Here is a 22,075-nt window from a genome sequence, read left to right as displayed (position 1 = left end):
ATCCTCCTCAAGCATCAGTTTGCCATTAGATTCAGTGATGTACAGCACAGATAAAAATAGTTTAAGGTACAAAATTACAAATCCTGTATTCAATTGCATGATCCTGTTTACAAAAACTTGGATATGGTGATAATAGTCGTAGTACACACCAATTCCCTTATTACTCAAATGACCTTCTATTTTAACACACAATTTATAAGGCAATGTATATAGCATTCTGACAGAAAGTACTGGGGTTTTAGGTTGAGCAACCTTTCAAAGGGTTTTTGCTTGTAATAATTTTAAAAATCAGCTCTGTGAAACCAATACCACGTTACCATGGTAAAGAACAAAGAAATGCAATGAGGCTGGTTGTAGTTAGTAAAAAGAGACTGTATACAGTGGGGAACCTGCTGGACCTCATTTTTTACTGCTTACACCTTTTCTCACCATCAAGACTGGATTTTTAGAGACATCGGATTTCCATGATGGAAATCTGCTAATGCCCTTTGCAGTTCTCCCTGCACACATCAAAATACGCATCATGATCCCCTGGTTAATTATACCAATATAAATCGGGAGTAAATCTACTGGCAGCAACAGAATTAGCATAACTAGAAGGAGTATAAGCCCCATATCCTTACTTCTGCTTGTGCGTATAGAGTAATAGGGATATGTAAAATGTATGCATATGGAAACAAGCACAGTTAATTTGTTTCTAGTTGCACAAATTCAGCGAAGATAAAGGATTTAGGGCTGTTGTTGCTGTTTCCAATACAGTTTAAGTACTGGTGAGTTATGAAGAGATCCAAGCTAAACAGAACAGCCTCGCTGAGGATGAAAAACCAGACATGTTTGTGCTGAAGCTCTAAAACAGGCGCTTCTGATGCTAGAGTAAATGGCTATACATCCCCGAGCTGTTAACATGGATTTGATAGAATCATTAAAGATGCTTCATGTTCAAAGAAATTCCTGTTAAGCAGACACCTCTAGGGAAACATAGCGGAGTTGCAGTTAATTTCATACTGATGTTTGAGCAGGGTTTGGCGTGCAGTTGCAATCATGGAGTTTATGTCTACAAAAGCAAGCTTCACCTTACTGGTGTTACGGCCTTTGTGCTCGGTGGTTGTCTGTGTGTCCCTTCTCGTGAAGAAGCCTTGGTGAAGAAGAGTTTGGTTTCTCCACTGGTTTTATCAGATGCACTGGAGATGTCTTGCTCATCTAGAAGCGGTCCAGCTCCTCCTCCTGTCCTCCTGCGGTGGACTCACGTACAGATTTGAAGGACAGCAGGGCAGATTCTCATTTCTAGTAGGTTTTAAAAAGCTGATCTGAACTGCCTCCCCTCTTGAAGCACATGTAGTGTTGGAGCCAGACTTCCAAAGGCCTTCAGGTAGCTTAAAGGTATTAGAAAAGTGATTTGTGGGATTTACAGAAGTGTTTCAGAAGGCTAGGCCCAACTTCCTGAATTTTCAGCAGTTTTCTCTCTGAAAACAGTTCTGAAAGTCACTAGATGAATCAGGTGCCGTCTCTAGGCAGCTAAATACCTTGGTCCTCCATGCTTTACCTGTGATTTTATATATGTTCAGTGAAAGAAAAAACAACCAGCCTCTGAAAACAGCGCCTGAAATAGCAGGCAACCCCTGTGTTGTTTCTTGACAGTGCTTTAGCCAATATCATCTATCAGCAGCAAAGTCTGCTGCAAGCCTGTAAAGCACTTTTCTCCTTGAAACAATAAGTTCAGAAAAGTTGGAACTGGAAGGATTTTGTACAAGGGACCCAAACCTGCGAAGGCAGAAGGTACTTTTGCGCTCTCTGATCTCCCTGAAACCCATGTGTCTTGAAAGTTCTGTGATACAAAACTGAGGTTTTATACAGATAAATTAGTTTAAAAACAAACAACAAACAAAACAAAACAAAATACAAACAAAAAAAACCCAAAAAAAACCCAAAACAAAAACAAACAAAAAACCCCACGAAAAACGCATTACAAAGCCTCCTGGAATTTATTACTGCTTTCCACTGAGCTGCTAAATTAAAAAGGTAGTAATTTCAAAATAGGTGTAAGCTTTCTAAGCCTTCTGTATGGTTTGAAAATACAGAAGCAGGGCAGGGGAAATAAAAAAAATTTCACCTTCGGGGAAAAAAAAAAAAGTAAAAAAGAAAAGATATAAAATAATGCGTTTTCCTTAAGGGGAACAAATAACCAGCAGTTTCAGGTTAAATTCCATCTGAATATGAGGAAGAACTTCTTTACGGTGAGAGTGGCCCAGCACGGGAGGAGGCTGCCCAGAGAGGTGGTGGGGGTCTCTGGAGACATCCCAATGCACCTGGACGCGGCTCTGTGCCACCCGCTGGAGGAGATCCTGCCTGAGGGGGGGCTGGGTGGTCCCCAGAGGCCCCTTCCCCAGCCTGTGGTTCTGTGACATAAGTGATTTTTAAGAACAGAGACTTCCCTCCCCATCTTTCAACAGCTGTAAGAAGTGGAGTGACCGGTAGCCTTAGCTTTCTTGTGACAGTGAGCGGAGAGAGTTCCTGCTGGTGGGACCCGGAGTGCCAGAAGCCCTCGCTTCCCGTGTCCCGGTAGGCTGGGTGTTTGGGGGACAAACACCCTTGGTTACACTGTGCCAAGAAGTTGCCGCTTTTACATGGCTTGGATTCTGTAAACAGTTTTTCAATGCCACAAAAGATCGTACTGTCAAAGCTTGTTTTGTGTTAATTGCTGAACACACGTTTAATTGTATGTGTGGAAATAGGTCTGTGTGCGGCAAGAAGTGATTCTCCGTTTACTTCAGTGAAGCTACTTCCCTTTATTTAAAGATAAATTAGCTAACTTCAAGTAGGATGGGAGATGTAAATGGATTGCTGTATCCAGTCCAAGCTGGAAGTTAGTAATGATGTTTGATGGAAACGGCCGGCCAGAATCCTGAGCCCCTGGAGGAACTGGGAAACTGTTGATGCGGGATCAACCCGGAGTTGTGCTGCACTGGGGGCTGGTGCATCAGTATTTTTATATGTATATATATAAAATATACAAATTATTTGGACTAGATGGTGTTCAGCCAAGATTTCTGAGGACTGTTGTAATACGAAATTGCTGAGCTAACAACATGGGGTGTCTGTCGCTTATATCAGTCACTGAATAATAAAAGTAGCATGTACAAGTTCTTTTCCTGTTTTTAACAGGGCTCTTAAAAACTACATAGAAGTTAGATTTGCCACTCAAGGAGATGTTGGAATCACAGTTCTCTGAAAACAGCTCAGTGGTGATTAGAAGAGCAACTAAACGGTTTGAAATGTTTAGGAAAGAAGTTGAGAATAAACCCGGAAACATCACTGTTCCATCTTACTGACTGCATGTGCGTGTTTCCTGAAGTTCTGGTCACCACACCTCGAAGGAAATTTAGTAGAACTGGAAAACAGAGAGGAAAAAAAGCAGAGGAAGGTGAGAGAGAGATGAAAAGGCTTACATAGAAGGAGATGGTAAATGAACAACATCCCACACCTGGGAAGAGAAATGACTGAGGGGGAGGTGGGATGAAATCTGTAACATTATAAAATGCTATTGCAGCAGTGGCCAGGGGAGGATTTACACATTGCTTCTCACAGTACTGGAAGGGGTAACATAATTTTACCCAAATCAATTAAAAAGTCCTGTAAAATCTAAACCAAGTTGAGCCGAAATGTTTGAAAATAAATTTGAACTAGTTACAGTTCTGTAAAAGAAGGTCCTTGCTGTCGTAGTGTCTCAGTTCACTGGTCTCTAAAAACCATCAGGATCTTACAGTATCTTTTTAGTCAGCATTTCATGGACAGAAGTATGTTTTCTGTAGGGTTTAAGAAAATAGAGTCATAATCTTGCTAGGGACTCTGTGTACAGTTTAGATTGAGCTAGAGGTTTATTTAGTCAAAATAATCCAGCACAGGCTAAAATTGCTGTGGAGTTAGTTTTCTAGACAACAGAATAATGATTCTGTAACTGTGCTAATGAAATTAGCATATCTACACTCTCAGTCTCGGGTAAACACAGATACAAAGGGAGGGTCAGGGATAAGGATTTGCAGCAGTTTGTTTTCACAGTGTACGTTGAATGGGACAAGGTTTCCCCTGAATGTGTTTTGTGGCCATTTGTTTTTATACAAAATGCATTTACAATTAATGCTTGCTTCTGAGAGCGTGTGCACAGGAGGGGAGAAGTTTCTGTTGTGTCCCATCATTAAGGTTGCTTGTCAAATGAATATTCACGTTCAGGAAAGCATGAAGGTAGCAGGGTTGCAGAATGAGGACCTTGCCTCACCTCTGGGTCAGGTAAAGTACAACTTGTCAGAACAGAAAGGATACTGTGGCTTGATAATTGTGTTTACCACTACTTGAAAGGTCTGATTTCTGTAAAAAGGAAAGGGGAAAGTAATTTGTTCCTCTTTCTTGCCTGAGAGGGCATCCTGCAGCCAGCCACATCGATCGCAAAGGTCCTATTAGTCGTCAACAGGACCAGAATTAATTGTTTTGTATTACCCAAGCTCCTCAAAGTCTCAGGCTAGGATCAGAGCGCCGGTGTGGCAGCCTCCGTGCTACGGGCACCAGATCTGGCATCTTTTTGAGCTTGATCAAAACAGTGTTTCATACCAAAGCAACCACGACTCCGAGAAGCTGGGCAATAGCATGGATGTACAGGAATAAGTGGTGGTTAATGATTAACTTTCCCTTCCCTCCTTCAGTCTTCAGCCAAAACCGAACCAAACAGGCTTTGCCGTACATTTGTCCTTAGTTTCTACCTGTTGCACTTTTGTGGTAGCACGTTTGTGTAGTATTTAGTCTGCAGTCATAAGAGTTTGGCTGGGAGTGCTTGGAAGAGCAGTCAAGTGTTTTATGCATGCAGATCATTTGGTTCTCTTCCACCCTAAATTTGTGTCAGCTTCTAATGTTTATTATTTTGTTGTGTTGTAAACTTTTATCCCCCAAATTCATACAGTTCTAGCAACTGTATATATCACCAAGGGAACATAAATTACTAATATTTGATTCTGTAAGAAAAAAAAAAAAAGTAGTAGGCTTAGGTTGCAGTATGATTTGAGTGGGTTTTTTACCCCCAGACTATCATGGGTGACATATATAGAAAAAAAAAAAAAAAGTAGTGGAGCATTAATATTTGTAGAGCAGGCCAGGTGTGGCGTGCTGTTGCAGAAGGCTGTAGAAATGACCTGGAAACCAAGGGTTTTGGAATGAAATATCTACCAGCTTGGTATCGAAGGAAAAGGATGAAGACCACTCCCTCTACAAGTAGATTGAAGGATAACGGGTTTGAAGGGACCGACTGTCAGCCTTTGAGCCGAGTCTGAGTGCAGGAACTGTCACCATGCCGCTAGTGTACAAATCCAGGCTGCATCAGGTACACTGAGCGAGCTGTCATTTATGTCAACGAGTGGCAGCAGAGCCCTCAATGAAAGGACATTTTGTGAGGATATATGTACTTTATTATTTTCCTTTTGTATTGTGATACCTAGCCCCCACTTGCAAAAGGGAAAGGGGAGGGAGGGGAGAAGGTAGTCCCCTGATTTGTCAGACAAAAACCATATGGTTGAGGCTACAATTGAGCCATGGTTGATCACACTCCCCTCTAATGTGCAGCTGTTTTCTTTCTGATAGATAAATATGTGTTTAAATAATGCATCCTACCTAACTCTGACAATTTTTTTTTAATGTTTCCTTTGACAACTGAATGTTTCCATTAGGCCCAATAAACATCTTGGAGACTGACCCATTCCTGCTTGAAAGGCACATTAAGGCTGCATTTCCTTCGTTTCACCGTCCAAAGGAAACAGTGCAGCTGTTCATTATTTGCAGCACTTACTACAAGAGACTCATTTTCAGGAGATAATTTTTTCCCCTTAGAACTTCATAAAAATGTTTTAGTTCCTGACCACAAAGACACAGTGAATAACTATTGCAGAGGAGTGCTGGGAGCTTTGATGTCAGAGCTGTTCTGCTTTAAAAGGGCACCGAAGTCTGTCAATGGCACATTCTTTTCTTCCATGGTAATGGGAAGAGGCTGCATTGCATTGTGTTATATTGTACTAAGGTTTTGAAGCTGAACTTACTACATATCCGTAGCACAAAAAGGAAAAGGGTAACCATGTCAACCATTGTCCGGCTGGCAACCGGTACTTTGCACTACTATCATTCACCGTACCTCGCCTTACCTCGATAGCTTGTTTATAACAAGGAGATGGGGGCTCTGAGGTTCTTCCTCGGAGCAGTGAGTATTGTGTTGAGGCAGTGAATAGCTGGTTATAATCGCTGTAGGTGTTGGTCTTTCTGATTGCTTTTGTGTTTTGATGCAAGTCCATGTACTTTATTTCAGGGTAAAGAATAGGGAGGGGAAAAAAAGTAATTACTGGAGACCTAATGGATATTTAGGTAACCTTCCCCTGGCTTTGTTTATGTGAGTGGAAGAACACACAGGCCAAAGAAAAGGCTGTATTTGTTATTTAAACTGAGGTGGCACCCAAAGGACTCATTTTTTTCCCCAAGTACCCCATTGTTTGTGTCCCTTCTGTTAAGTATTGTGATTATTAGTGAATTATGGCAGATGCCGTAAGCCATACTGGGATCACAGCCCCGCTCTGCTAAGCACTGTGTGTGGCTGTAGTTAAGGAAGAGTCAATCACCAGAACACTTACAGTGCCTTACAGGAAAGTCCTGTTGATTTAATAAAGGATGAAACCAGTTGGATTTGATGGAGATGAAATAAAAGCCTGTCTATATTGGGCTGCAGAAACAGTATGATAGTTTTGCTTTCCTGAATTGGAAGACCATCTCTAATTGATTTAATGGCTCTTGATCTGCAATGCTGGGACCAGGTTTTAAGATGCTGAGACTTCTAAAGCCCCTGTTAGTGTGCCCCGCAAAGACTTTTGTCAGTGTGGTCCTTACGATTGACTGCATTGGGGCCGTATCACACAACAGAGCCATGTATCTAAGTATTTAATTAGCATTAGCCCTAGCCAAAAAGTCCAGTCGACAGCTCATGGATTAGGGAAATACTCAAATACTAAATATATGAAATAATTATTCAGGAATGTTGTAACATCTATATCAAATATGCTGGATTTGCAGCAAGACCGATTCTCCTGCTGCTGAGTCCTGACAACCGGCACAGAGAGCTGAGCAAACAGTCGGAGCTGCCAAGAGTCAGAGCTCATCACGGCGTGGGTCGTCCAGGTCACACCGTCAGGAACCTTCCTTTCTCAGTGAAGGCCACGGGCAAGATGCACCAGGGCAGAAAGAGGCTGGAAGGAACATGCTTGCAGAAGTGAGACAAACAGCACCAGAAAACAGTAAAAAACAATTACCAGAAACTCCATCGAAAGAGTTAATGTATGTAGAAAACCCGTCACTTGCTTTATTGGAAGAATGTTTCAGTAAGCAAGCATGGGGTGCATTAAGGCCAGCAAGTCGTTACGGTTGTTTCTAGATAGACCTGATCCTAGTTCTTAAATTGGGAGCCAACTCTCGGGTGGAGTAGTTACCTTAGAGACCAAACATCCAGAGCCAGTTACCTGGTGTAGGACTAACAGCTTCAACTCTTGTCTGTTCCCTTGTCTTTTCGGTAGGAATAGTGATATCAGTCTGTTACACCCTTCGATGTAGGTATTGCCTACGGTCTCTGGATTGCCTCGGGGGGGGAGTTCTTTGACCTCTGTTTATTTATCTATAAAGTGACGGTAGTATTTGCTCATAAGCAGCATCGCAGGACTTACCTGAGTAACGGTTGCAGAGCCCTTGGATGAGAGGTGCAGTACAAGGGCAAACAACTGGTGTTTGTTCTCGCTGGTACCATGATTTGACTTACGAATGTTGCAGCCTGGAAACACACTCTGTGTAAAAATTCTGCGAAGACCTGGGTGGGTCAACACTGATGGGACTGCAGTGCCCGTGCTGTGAATCATGGTTTAGTAGTATTATTATCCTGGGTTTACTTTGTGGAAGATACATATGGAGTAAATCTTGTATCGTGCAAGTCTGAATTATTTCTGATTGCCAAACATAAACCATTCCACCGGTGTGAAGAGGCTGGGTGACCATTTGGCTCCTGAAATACCCGATAATCTTGTGAACCCGTTCTGTTAGTGATAGAAAAACACCATAACGTGTAGCCTTAAAGGATATGGAGGAACGGCTAGCGCTTTCTACTCTTTTTTTACAGAGTTCAGATCATTGAGATAAATTGCCTTTCTTCCGTTCCACATTCATCTTCATACACCTATTGCTCTCCCTCATTTGCCTCCACGCACATTTTGGGACAGACCAAAGAGCGTGTATCTTTAAACAGTGTGCTCTGTGTTTTAGGAAGCCTGTCCAGTCACCCTGATGAGAATGAAAACATTCTCGGAGATATTTTGATTTTATTTCCTTTCCAGAGACCCTGCGGGCAGTAACATTTGATCTGACCCCTTCTGCTGATTGGACATTTTCACGCTGCTCACTGATGGCAGTGAAACCCTCGATGCAGAGTGTGTTCCACGTATGCTCTCTGCTCACGAGAGAGAGATCTCAGTGCAAGAGAAATCCAATGTCTTTTCCACAGTCTTCTGTTTCCTGCTGCAGTTACTGTGGGATCACTTTTTCCAGCCTTCCTCTTTCTGTCTCTTCACCAGAGAAGCACACAGGCTGTGGCCTGGAGCCACAATGTCACCTTTGTTCTCTTTTTAGTTTGGAGTGAAGAGCCAGAGATGCGTGCAGGGCTCTGATTTGCACAGTGTTTATCTTCAGCACCCGACCAGTGTTTTGGGCTGCAACTCCAGTTCAAGACGGGTTCTGCCAAAGAGCTGTTCTTGTGTGCTGGGATGCGGTGAGCTCGCAGTGTGCTGCCTCTGGAAGGAAGCCCAGCATGACCTGCTTAAGCATCCACCTTTGCAACTGCTCAGTTCTGTAAAGGCTTTGTTGATCTTGGATTAACTGCACAAAAGTAAAGAGGGCTCTTAAACGTAGCAGCAGGCAAACCCTTTGCATGGAGGTTCGTAGCGTCATCTAAAACTATGGTGTCAAAGTCAAACACACCTTTAAACTGGGAGGTTTGAATTCTGTTGTGCTGTCTTGGGACACCGGAGAGCTGGATCACTTCCCTGGCCCCCAAGGATGTATTTACATCGATGCTTTAGTTAGATCAGAATCGCTCTTTTGGTATGGGTCTCGAGATCGTCCTCTCTTAATGTGTTTCAGTTAACATCCCAGAGCAGTCAGAGAGAAGAGAGACTGAATCCTTTTGACGTGAAGCTAAACTGGATCTGCTCTGAGAGTTTATGGGACCAGACTGGAGCTGGTTAGATGTAAATCCTCTGAAATGTCTGTGTTGTGGACACTGTGTACTCAACACCAACTCTTGTGCTCTGCAGATTTGCTCATACTGGGCTGCATCGCTTACAAATATATACACAGGCACAGTGGCGACATGATGAGGGAAGTCATTTAGGGATAAAAGATCTGTATTCATGTATTTAGCTCGTAGAAAAATCTGTCCCTCAATCTGTGCATCAGTTTAAGAGTTCTTTTTCTTGTTTGCTATTTTCCTTTCTCCCACCCTTCATCTGTCACGCCTGTCTGGAGTACAAGCTCTTCAGGGCAAGGACTCTTACTAAACGCACGAGCGTTGGTTACCACCATGCAGTTCCAGCTTTTGTCGGGGCCTCTAGGCACTGCAAATAAACAACAGATTTTGGAATGATGAGAGGCTGATTTATCTCTCTGTATTTCTTCCCCCAGTCTGTTTCACCCTTGCGTAGTTAGGGATCAGGTCACAATACAGCCTGGACCCAACGAATGAACTGGGCATTGGGTATTTGTTCCAGGTGGCTGCAACTGGTATGGACCCAGAAAAGGGAAACGTCCCATGCAGAAGGCTGCTGATGGTTACAGCCCCATGTTCTACCACACCAGTAATGCACCAAAGCAATGCTGCGCTCTGGAAAAGTTGAATTACTAACCTCTTGCTGATCTCTTCTGACAGACTGGTGTTACCTTTCCCGAACAGAACAAGTTGAAAAAAATATTGGAGTACCTGGAAACCCTTGGCTGGTTGAGGGATTGTTCAAGCATGCTGTCTCTTGTTGACGTGAGCTGCAGATATTTCTAACAGCTGCTCCTTTGGTTTTTAAAATCTAGCTCACGGGGCAGATTTTATGTTCCAGCAAGACTCTTTGAACCTGGTTCTTTTCATTTACACTGCGTTGCTACTGCTGTGCTCAAGCGCAGAAACAGGCCAAGTGGGCAACAACTATTTCTGCTTATTAATGTTCGTTGCGTCAGAATAGGGATGAGGCTGCTTTGTTTGGCTTTTCCAGAAATGCCAGGCTGTACAGTGCAGCGAGCAGCGCAGCCCGTGTGCTCTGCAGCCCTCTCCTGGCTGGATTCACCAGCGCTCGGCTGGAGAGGCAAGGCTCGATTTCTCTTGGTGGGGATGTGGCTGAACGCTTGTTTTTCAGAGCTGCTCTCAGGCTTCGGTCAGATTTACGCCTCACGATCTGTTCGCCAGTAATTACAGCTTCGGCTCTTGCCAGCTGACAGCTGTTGGAGAGGGGAGAGTGGCGATCCTGACGCAGAGCGGTCCCGAAGCTGTGCCATCCTGAACCTGTGGCCGCAGCGGCTCTCTGCCCGTGCTTAGAAATGGGACCAAATTAAGACGACTTGCTGATTGCCATCTCCACGGAGGAGAGAGAGCTTGGAGCATCTGTCCCTTCCTCTGCTTCTTAACCCTCTCAACCATGTCATTTCCGTGCCAGTTCTCAGCGGGATGACCACTAAAGCTTAGTTTCTGGTGTTTCAGTGTTTTTTTCTCTGTAGTTGCTGCACTCCCCTTGCATTTTCTACACTAACTGTTTTGAGGATTTGGCATGTGGCTTGTTTGGGTTGGGTTGGGGTTTTTTGATGTCACACAGACATTCCTTTCTGCTTTAGAAGTGTCACTAAACTACTGTTGCTCAGTAATTAGTTCCATTGTTTTTGCTTTCATGGAATAATTGAATTGATCAGCTTGGTTTTGAAGCAGCAGAGATTGCTAAGCCAAGGATATTTTCTGTCCCATCCAGTTTTCTCAAGGACTCTGAGTATCTCTTTACTGATGATTTCCCTGCATATTATAAAACTTGCCCAGAGGAATGAAAAAGTCATTTGTTTTCTGTAGAGTATTAAAAAATAATGCTATCATTGTGTGGTGCCCTTGCCTGCAATACTGGACAGTCTTGCATTAATTTTCTGCTTGCTTGATCTCTGATATACAAAGATTCTATAGAACGTGACTGAAGCATGAACCCATGATTGTTATTAATTTTCTAACAGCGTGTACTGTGCAAGTCCCTGCCCTGCCTTTTCTGTTCTTCCCGTTTGCCATTTCAAGAGTCTGTTCGGAAAGCGGTAACGATGCTGCTGTTGCATCCCTCCTTTGCATGTCAGACGCTGGTAGATGAGCAGCGGCAGAATATGCTTGCCCTGTCACGGCAAAGAGAGGCTTTAGGAATACAGTGAGTTGTAGCAATTCATATCCAGGAGTCTCAAGGCTTTTTATGAGCGTTAAAGTCCTCATATTACTGTGTAGTGTCTTGTTTTGACATAGATGGGGGGGTAGACTACGTGGCTATATTTACTAGTAAAATATTTTCAGCCAGGCAGGCGGGTAGCCTCTGAGGTTCAGGTAGGTAGATTTTCCTTGGAGATGGTGAGCTGAACAGCATCACCTCTTAGCACGCCAGTTAAGGCATTGAGCTTGCCCTCCCACCACGGTTTGCGTGTTCAGCGGGTTTGGCAGGGGAGCTGAGGAAAGAGCCGTGGGTTTATTCCCCGTCTCTTCTAAGCCAGGCTGTCCCCCAGGGTCAAGGGCACTTTCCACCCTCTGCTGATTTGAAGCCACTGCCTTCGAGGAGCCCTGACAGCAGGTCCTCCTGCACCCAGCAGCATGTCACCCACAGCTAGGCACCCTCCTGCCAATTCTTTGTCTTCATCCCTAAATTATTTTCTCTCCCTCAACCTAAAACAGTCATTTCCCCCCAGCTCTGCACTACTCTACCTTAACTTATGGTGCTGCAAGATGCAGAGACTGTTCCTTAACCTTTCAGCGAAGATGGTGATTATATAAATCCTCACCCCAATATGAGTCATGTATCAGTACCTTTTGGAAACTGGGGGGGTTGCGGTTTCCTCTCGGCGTAGGCGCGCTGCTCCCATCAGTGCTAATGGAAGTGACATACGCACATCAGCAGAAGAAGCTGTCCCTTCTGCTACTGGATTAATGTTCTTGCCAGTATGTTTGTGCCACCGTACACGCTGATTCCTCTGCTAGGAGACAGTGGAGGCAATTAAAATCTTGTAATTTCACACGAACAGAATCCTGCTGAGACATTCAGTATAATAGGAGCTCCCTCACGTGTCCGAGAAGGTCTGTAGTGCCAGTGGTTTCTTTCTTCTCTCCCACCAGAGTGAATTTCTATCCCTGTTTTCTCAGAAGAAATGAGTAATTCCTTGAGCTCGTGCTCAGTTTACAGTCATGATGCTTTGCTTGCTTCTATTCTTCTAGTTTAAGATGTTCCTCATCAACAGCTCTGGATGTTGATGGTCTGTTGTAGACCATCTGATCCTCAGATTAGCTGAAGCAACAGTAGCACGAGCACGTATTTCCTATTTTTTTTCTGCCGGTTATTCTTTTCTTTGGCACCCCTTTTCTGTAAAGAAGAATCCCTTCAAATTGTCTTGAGATGACTGAAAATTAATCAAGTTATCTGCTCTGTTAGGTCAACGCCATAATGTTGAGCATTGGATTTTAAATGATGACAGAGGAGAAGGCCCCTGTCGTGCTGTCGCTTGTCAGGGATGCAGGGGCTGGATACTCTCTGTATATTTAATATTGCCATATTAAATTGAAATAACGCCAATCATAAATGTGGCTCTAAGCATTTTTTTAATCAGAAACGGCTTGAGACTGTCCTCTGAGTCCAGCCAAAACCTTTTGGCTATAGCATAACTCGATAACATAAAAGGAAAAACTTGCATTTCTTTTATCAGTCCGATAAGGCAGCCAGTACCCTTTCCTGCCAGCGCAAGTGTGGTTTTAATCATAAGCCATCGTGTTGCCTTGTTTGTACCTACTTACATCTTAAGGACAAAATACTGTGCAATTTGAGTCACGTTCCTCCAGCTTTAGGAAGTAAAATTTTCGTCTCTTGATGTACAGAATCCGTCTGCAACTTTAAATAGTATTTAAAAATCTTTAAAGACGCCATCAATTTCTGGATAGCTCTTTTGCACGCTATAAATTCTAGGCAGATCTAATGAAAAGGCAGTGTTTTAATATGAGACAAAGACTTATTTCACTCATTCTCCACTGCCTTCATTTGTCACTGTGGCAGCAACATTATCAGATGTTCATGTTAAATACTGTACTTATTTATTTTGAGTAATGGATGGAGCAGGTTGCCATCTTTATGATCACTGAGTGGAAGAACAACTCTACCTTTTCCCTTATTGTCATAACTCTTTTTTGACAGATGCAATGAGCTCTTGTTTCCCAAATGCCACACTGGACTGAGGGCCTGTGAGGATGCTTCAGGCTCCTAAATAAATTGGAAGGTCCAGCTCCGTAGCGTTTCAGGCCCAAAACACCGGCGGTTCGGAAAGCTAACTGAAGCTGGGAGTGTTGGAGGTCAGGAGAATGCTCCGTGGAAGTTATTACCGGATTGTTGACCTGTGCTTTGCTCTTTCTTCTTGATCCCTCGGAGACTTGGCTAGGTGGACCTCTGACTTGTCCCGACAGATAAAGTACAAATGATCCGCGCTTTGCAGCTCTGAATGCAATGCACAGAGAGCAGACGTTCCTGGTGAGAATATAGCTTTTTAAAGTCAGTAAATGGAAGGTGAGTTGCCTTAAATGGGACTACATATTTGAAGGTATGTCTACGTAGACACCCAAAGATACTGGGAGACACCCAAAAATACGGAGAGGCACCCAAAGGGATTCGTTTGCATCTGGATACATAACGACCACAATGTAGTGCACACTTTTGAAGTACTGCTCTTCTGTCCCTAAGCAATGTAAAAGCTTTCTTGAACCACCAGGCTTCTCTTCCTATTGAATTCTATAGGAAATTATCCTAATAGCACTGAAAGCAATATTAATGGCTTTCCAATTAGAATATCTAGATAGTTTGTTTATTTTATTGGCCCTCTGCGGCGGAAAATCGAAGGTTCCTGTGAATCTCACTTTAAGTTTTTCATCAGTGGGCCTTTTTGTCAGGAGCCAGATACTCCATAAAAAACAGATAAAGCAATTTAAAAGAAATATTTTGCCCAAGGAACAATAACAAGGCTTAGAAGACTCTCTTCTTTCTGGGAGTTTCCTTTAGGGAAACCTTTTCATTTACTGATTGAAAGATCAAATCGGCCCATAGAGGGAGCAGTGGGGTGGGCATGATTTTTCTCCGGATTTCTAGAAAAGCACACTTAGTTAAACAGTCCCCCGAGAGGTTCGGTTTTAAAGGGAAAGGCGTCTGCGTGGTTGGATAGAAGGATGAAGAGGTTATCTGTAGGGAAGGGAAGGGAGATTTGAAATCCAATTCACAGTGCGAGTGGAACTGACAGGGTGATGTTATATAGGACTTTGAAACGTGACATACACTCTGCAAGGGCGATTGGATAAATCATAAAATTCTGTCTTTATACCCTGTGTAGTTTATAGATGGTTTAAAGAGTTGTTGAATATTTTAATGCCACATAAGAAATTAATAGATCTATTTTAATTAACTTTGTTTTATATGAAATCAATCAGTTTTGTGGAGTATTATATAGTCCCATATATGAGACTATGTAATAGTTGCTTATTAATATGACATACAATTCATTAGGGTGATATGCTGATAACCCCATCTAATACAATGATGTTTGTTTAATTCCTGTAGTTCTTAATTATCAGTTAACTTTTTATGAACTATAAATAGGCCTTTAATAGGACATGCAGAAGTAACTGATGGCTGCACTATTTTCTGCTCCGTGTCTCCTGTCTGTTGTTTCTCTGCATTTTTCATACTAAGACTTCTCTGCTGACAGTCTGTGTCAATTTTGGGATCCCATTTTCCCAGCCAGAAATACAAGAATTGAGTAAGATTAATGACCCACCTGTCAGTTGTAGTATTTAGGCTCCAAATTTCCACTGATACCAGCTTTTTTTACTAGGACGTGGTCTGAGACCTGCCAACCACAACACTTTATCTCCCGGTTAATTTTTGATGAAGAGGAGACTTCAGTTCCCTATATTGAAGAAGCTGTCCTGCGCCCACCCCCTGCATCCTTCAAAAGATTTCAGGCTTGGTGTTAAAGACCTTGATTTAATCCTCGGATCTGGTCGTGGGAGCAGTCCTGGCCGCTCACTGCTTGTTTGGAGTAGGAAGCTGTGGTCTGCTGAGCGCACGGTCCGGCTTGGTCCAAAGCGTGTTCAGCAGCTGCAGTTCAGTGGCTGGCAGGATGCTGCAGTCGCCACCATTCCGGCTGGACTGATGGGATCCAGGTCTAAAAGGATGCAGGATGCTCAGAAGATGGCTTTGTAGGACTGTTACGGTGGGCATAAGCGTAAGACAAGGGAAAAAAGACTGCAGGGAAGTGACTCAAAGGAGATGTGCTTTATTTAGAAGACAGTCTTACTTTGTATGGCACTTTGACTTGAGGCATAGGTGCAGTTCGTGTGTGTGTGTGTACAGGCGTGCAAGAGATCATGAACTGGCAATACTAGACATCCCTGGGGAACGTCAACCCTCTGCAGATGTTTAACACTTTTTTTCTCGGAGAAAACTAGTAGGTACAGAGTTGGCAGTTCTTGTTGTGATACTAATGATTTCAGGGCAGTGGGATCATACAGCGTGGGACCCTTACCTACAGGCTGAGGCTTCCTTCTTGTCTTTCTCATCTCCTGGGGGAGCTGCATAAACCATTAATCTGATTTGCTAGGAAATAAATAGAGGAGGCAAAGAAGTGGTTTTTGTCTGGAGTGGGAAGAAATTGGAATATGAAACTGCAGGATATGGATTGTGGGAATTGCACTTACGATTCGAGCTACCGAAAGACTCTTGCTCATCACTTCATGCCTAATGTAGGCATACCAACCTCAGGCAAAGTTCCCAGTGGGATCTATAACTCTTGGAAAACCTGAGCTAATTAAAGAGTTTTAAGACCTTCACATAAACATCAAGTTGACAGTTTTCCTGAAGTGCTCAGATGTCACACAGGCAACCTCGGTACAAGCAGGACTCACAAAAACCTCATACCACCTCATGACAGAGCACTCAGACATCGAGTTCTGATTTTTTTTTTTTTAATAAATAAGATACATTTGTTTCCCCAAATATGAGACTTGCCTTAGGAAACCATGAATTTCAGAACAAAAGGCCAATTTTAAAAAACACCCCGGCACTTTTGTGTCTTTTCCAATAGGAGACAGAAGAAAACCTGTTCCTATTTCAGAACTAACTTCAGCATCTGCATTTGTCCTTTTTAATGGGTTCAATAGGAAGCGTCTCTGCATTTTCCTGACTAGGAATGTTTTTCTGAGCCGACTCCAAAGGGACGTTCCAGGGTTATTAACTGTGATTTTTCAGCAGCATGAAATCCACTGAAATTGTTTATACCAGCTATATCTGCCTAATGGGCCTAATCAATCTATCTCTAAGGTGAAGCTGTGTGCTTCACTAATCGTAAAGCTATGATAGTATATCTTGCTTATTTTTACTCTAAATTATGATAGGGTTTAAAATGAACCCTGAATTTGATTTATCAACTGCTATGATGCTAATTCAGCAATGAAGTCATGGTGTTCTGAGACTAAATATTAGCACTAATGAGAAAACATAGCTTCCATATTCTGTAACTCTGAGTTTCCACTACATGTGGACAACTTCTAAAGTTGCGTGTAACTTAATCATGTAATCATTAACTAGGCAAGTACTTACACATAAATCAGTTTACCTGGATTAGGGAGTACCAGCAAATGTGAAACTAGATAGCGTTCCCCTGCCCGAGAATGCTCAGGCTTCATTTTTGGATTTTAGGCGAACTTGCCTGCTGCAAGACAGCGGTGGTTGTCCTGTCACATTTCCCGTCAGGATGAATGGAGCATGCCTGTGGTTTTACAGAGTGTTCCCTCTCTTTAAAAACAGAGGCACAGAACTGAAGACACATAAACTGCAGTGTCTAAACAGGGAATGTGTAAAGCCAAGGTACCCGGGCTGAGACAGCTGAAACAGCCTGCTTCTCTGACAGTACATCACTTCTATTGCCAGGCTCCAGGTTTTAGGTTCTTGCCAAAGCAGTTACTTGTCTGAGAATCCTGTGACAGTTTGTGCCCTTCATACCGTTCCCCTTTCAGGGGAAAAAATAAAACGCGCTCCATCCCACCGCGGACTTCCCCCCAGAAAATGTGTGGGATTGTCAGTCAGTCCTTGTATTTATTACATTTCTGTCTGCTTGTTGAGAATTCGGGTGGAGACACCGAGACATCCATGGCCATTCGCTTTTCTCAGGAAAGAATTTCCTTCTCTGCAGGATAAAGAATGGTGGGAGATCTTTCTTCAAAATTGAGCATAAAGAAAAAAACTCGTCGTATTTCCAACACGAAATAGATCTGTTCTGAAAACCGGTGTTTCCAAAATTTGATTTAACAGTTTACCAGGACATTATTTCAACCTGGAACTGGTAGTGATTAGATCTCGGTGAGCTGCAAGTGATTCTGAACGAGACAGAGAGTTAATCTCTGTCTGATGCCCAGCTCGCCTTCACTGCGCCACTTGCTGCTCCAAGCGCAGAAGGAAACACTGGGGCAGGAGCTGCAGCCTGTATAAACTTGGCGTTCTCTTAAACTCTCTTGGAATTACTTGACGGAGAGGTGTCATACCTCAGAGCTCATCTCAGGGCTGAATTTCAGGTTGTCTGAAGCGTCCCGTTAGGAGGCAGCGCTAGGGAATGAAGAGCGTGTGCAAGTGTTCAACATGGCATGAGAGGCTGCAGAGAGAGAAAAGTCTTTTCAAAATAAGGTCACCTGAAATTCATTTAGGCCCTAATCCAATATTCTTTAAAGCTCACTAGATTCAGTGGCTGTATGGTAAGGTTCCATCCTCAATAATGTACTTTCCAAGTTCCATAATAAGGATTTTTATTGATGTTTTGCTAAAAATCTAGGGTTTAATGGCTGCATCTATGAGAAGCAGAAGTCCGAGCTGAATTCCTATCACTGAAATTTTTTAAATAGAACTTTATTGTGTAATAATAATCAGAAATGTATAGAATAAGGTAGCTAATTTACCTGCCAATACTTCTGACATGAGTAAGTAAAGCTGCTGACAAAAACTGAGTGTTTAACGTCACTGCTGAATGTCAGAGGAAAAGTGGACAGGGAATGCTGAGAAATACCTTTTTAATGCAGGTCGGAATTTCACTGAATTTCAGGTAAACTCAGGTTAGTCCGGCTTGTTTGAAGGGAGTTGTGCTGTGGTGAGGCTCCTGAGCTGTTACCCTCTCCAGTGTCAGTTCAGCTGCGAAAAGGAAGATTTGCATTCTTAAATTTCCACTGCTACATCTTCTGTCTTCCTTCTGTAGCTGGGGATTTATGTACATTTTGCTTGTAATGGACCCTTGGTTTGAAGTGTGTGGCTGCTAAGATGCGATGTTTATTAAATTTGGAGGGAAGATCTGCAGAGGTGTGGACTTAAAAAATCAACATTAACTAATTGATCCAGCCCATTAGCCCAAAACCCACACCGGACCCTTACGGTGCTCGTAGGGCGGTACACTCGTTGTGTTACGGAGTCAAGGCTTTCTTCAGAGCACGGATTCATTCCTGACTTGATGAACTATTTGCAACAGTGGTTAGACAGCATGGTCACTTAATGTAAGGCATCTGAGCAGAAGACACTCCTGCTTGGTGCCGTGCATGGGCTAAACCCAAAACATCCATCACACGTGCATCGGTGACCCTGGGCATCCTTCTCTTGGTGATGTATGGTTCTAAACCTCCAAGTCAGGACGGGGCAGTATTGCTTTTAAAAATGAACACAGAAATTATTCAGAAAATGCTGTGAACAGGCACAGTCATCATCTGCTGTTAAACGTCTTGGTGCTCTGCGTCCCACCCCTGAGCTCCTCGCGCTGCACCGGACCGTGCTGTCGCGGCGCGTAACGGTGAGGGAGCACGTGAAGCCAAGAACTGAAGCAGGTGTTATGGCAGATGATGTGAAAGCAAAGAGTTTGGGTTTGTATCTCTTGTGTTTCCATGTGAGCAACTCTTCATCTTCATTTACAATTGAACTTCTTCCAAAACTCAATGTAAGGAATTTTGTAGCACACGCGGCTGTGGTTAGTGGCACAGAGGAGACAAGAAGGACACCCTGGTAGAGGATCCCAGTTTCGTTCTTGGCTCTGCCTTTGCTGGCAGGTGAGTTCTCAGCCTTACTCCCTCTTCCTAGCTAGTGAAAGATGCGTCTTCCGTGGATCAGGCCTTGGGCTAGAAATGACAGAATCCTAGAGGCTGTATTTGTTTGCTCAGGTATTTAGTGACCTGTTTGGATTTTTTTTTTCACTCTAGTCACCTGCTTTTTTGTCTCATGGAAGCCACAGCAGCTGAAAAGCCCCAGCTTAGGTTACAGGCATGTTGTTTTAGTCCCTGCACAAACAGCCCTTGCCTCAAAGAGCTCTAGTCTCCAAGGGCAAGCAGGGGCAGGACTTAATCTTCTCATTTTCCAGCTCATAAAATGACTTGTCTAAGGTCGCATCTCACAGTATCTCAGGCATTAGTTCCATAGCAATAATGAAACAGAAGAGAAGTTACATCAGAACATGGAGCAAAAAGACTTCTAAAATTAGTTTTCAACAACTTGGATGTTCTTAAGTATGTTTTGTTGATCTCTGAATGAGAAAAAAATACAACGGTATCAGCTTTGTTCAGAATGAGCGATGTCACCGGTATTTTCCACCCTCTTACTCACATCAGAGTGAGCAGTGGTGCAGTCGTGCCTCCACGTCGGCAGCCAAGGCTGTGTCCTGCAGGAGCTTTTGTGGGCCCGTGTTTCGTGTGCCGTCGCTTCACGGTTAATAAAAACTGATCCCACGTGTCTTTCTGACAATGCAGCGTTGTTTTTCAGGGACGGAAAGGCCACTGGGGTCTGTGGGGACAGTCCTCTGGAGGCTTTCTGTCTGATCAGGAAGGTTCTGTCTTGGAATTGCTCAGACGGTTGTTACCTTGATTCTAGGGGCATCACGAGAACTGATTGGAGCTGGTGGCATTTCTTCAGGCAGTCTGTACTGGAGGTAACTCAAGGGTAATTCTTCCTACAGTCATTTGACATGATTTTTTTTTTTTTATTATTTTTTTTTTAATTCCCGTAGTGGGATCTAACACCCAAAAGCGGGAGAGGAAGAGTAGTACGAGGGCCAGGACTGAGTACAGGGAGGTGCAAATCCATTGCTGGGCTTCATTATCCTAGAAATGCTTTCTATGAATTCACCTGCAACTCCTTAATCTCCTGGGTTGCCCAATATACCTATTTTATTTTATTTTTTACACTGATATCCACCCTCCCTCCACACATGTGGCAGAGCGACCCTTACTAATATGATTTCAGGCATCGGCAAACCTGACTTTTAAGTGAAAACAAGCGAGAGATTCTACAGAACTACGGAGAAACAGTTGAAAAGGAAGCGTGTTTATGCATCGTTTCGGGATGTTGTTGAGGTCCCGATCCTTTTGACTCCTATTTGGAGAAGGGGAGAAAACAAGCAGACAGTGCAGCACACAGGACTCGGGTGGTTAATGTACTGTGTGTTATTGCTGTAAAGCCGGGACCTCAATCTCTCAGCTCTCCAGAACACAAACAGTCCTTGGCTTTTATAGAATCATAAAGAGCTGCCTTAAAGGCTGAGGACAAATTCCAGCCCTGATAGGAATTGGCGCAGATATTACCGTATCCAAAGGGAGTTAGAGTTTCTTGCAGTGTGGCTGAATTTGATCCACAAGTGAACACAGTTGTCCCATCAAATTCTACCGAGCAGCTTGTCTTCTGCAGTCTTGCCATTCAACCGTCACGTAAAATGACGTTTTCAGCTGAATTCCATCTAGCGGAAGAGTTTTGGAATCTCTCCAGCATGCAAGCAGAGGAGCAGGGGGAGGAATCTAGCTGCCGAGGAGATCCAAATGCAAGAGGAAATCTAACCCTGCAAAACTTGTAATTAGTCTTAATGCCTTTGCTTTTTTCATATCTTTTTGGATGAAGTGTGCCATGCAATGGAAATTTGTGATGAATTTTGATAAATAAAGCTCTGTAGTCTTCACTGAAGGCTCGGTATGGAAAATAAAAAGGCATTTGTTACAAGATTGAATTAGTGTAGGATCTCTGCGGCTATAATGAGCTCAGGTTTTCTAGCAGTGTTAAACAAACTCTTGCCTGTATCTCCTGCAGTGTGTGGGGTTTTTCTCCCTGAGAGCATATTTCTTTCTACTTGATCAGCTCATCTTTTGCAGATGATAAAATTATCTGCAAAGATTTGTATCTGATGTTGTGCCATAAATCATATTTAGTTGTAGGATTAACATTTGCAAGCATAGAACGTTTATGAAGGAAAAAAAAAAAAAAACGAAGAAGGTGGGAGACTGGCAGTTGCTGAGTATTTACATGAAGAAGAGAGATGGGATTCAGGATAAACCTTGCAGACTTTTCAGGTGCAGGACCGTTTTTACAAGGTGGGGATTCAGGATAAACCTTGCAGACTTTTAAAATGCCAGGAGTGTTTTTACAAGGTGTGGATGTGCCCAGCTCCAGCGAGCATCAGCTGAGCCGCTTTGATGGTGCTCTTCTTGGTGAGGTTGTAAGATAAAGAACCCAGGAAATCATGACCTTGGGCAAGCAGCTTTGTCGTAGGAGAAACAAACAGATGTTCCAGCTGTGCCGAAAGCTACGCATGCTGGCAGCCAGGTTTTTCCAGTCCTTTGACATGCTTGGGCTGGTCTGGGTTCTGTAGAAATGCTCAGCCCCTTTCAAAGAACTGGAAGAAGAGCCAGTTTTTTAAAGGTTTGTATTACCAG

General features: G+C 43.3%; 1 protein-coding gene across 12 annotated transcripts in view; it reads left to right on the top strand.

Annotated features, from left to right (window-relative positions):
- Positions 1-22,075, top strand: part of LRRTM4 (leucine rich repeat transmembrane neuronal 4) — a 334,273-nt gene that overhangs the window by 210,712 nt on the left and 101,486 nt on the right. The window lies entirely within an intron of this gene.

The sequence above is a fragment of the Falco punctatus genome (genome assembly GCF_963210335.1).
Source record: "Falco punctatus genome assembly, chromosome: 20".
Lineage (NCBI taxonomy): Eukaryota > Metazoa > Chordata > Aves > Falconiformes > Falconidae > Falco > Falco punctatus.
This window is presented reverse-complemented; position numbering and strand designations above follow the sequence as displayed.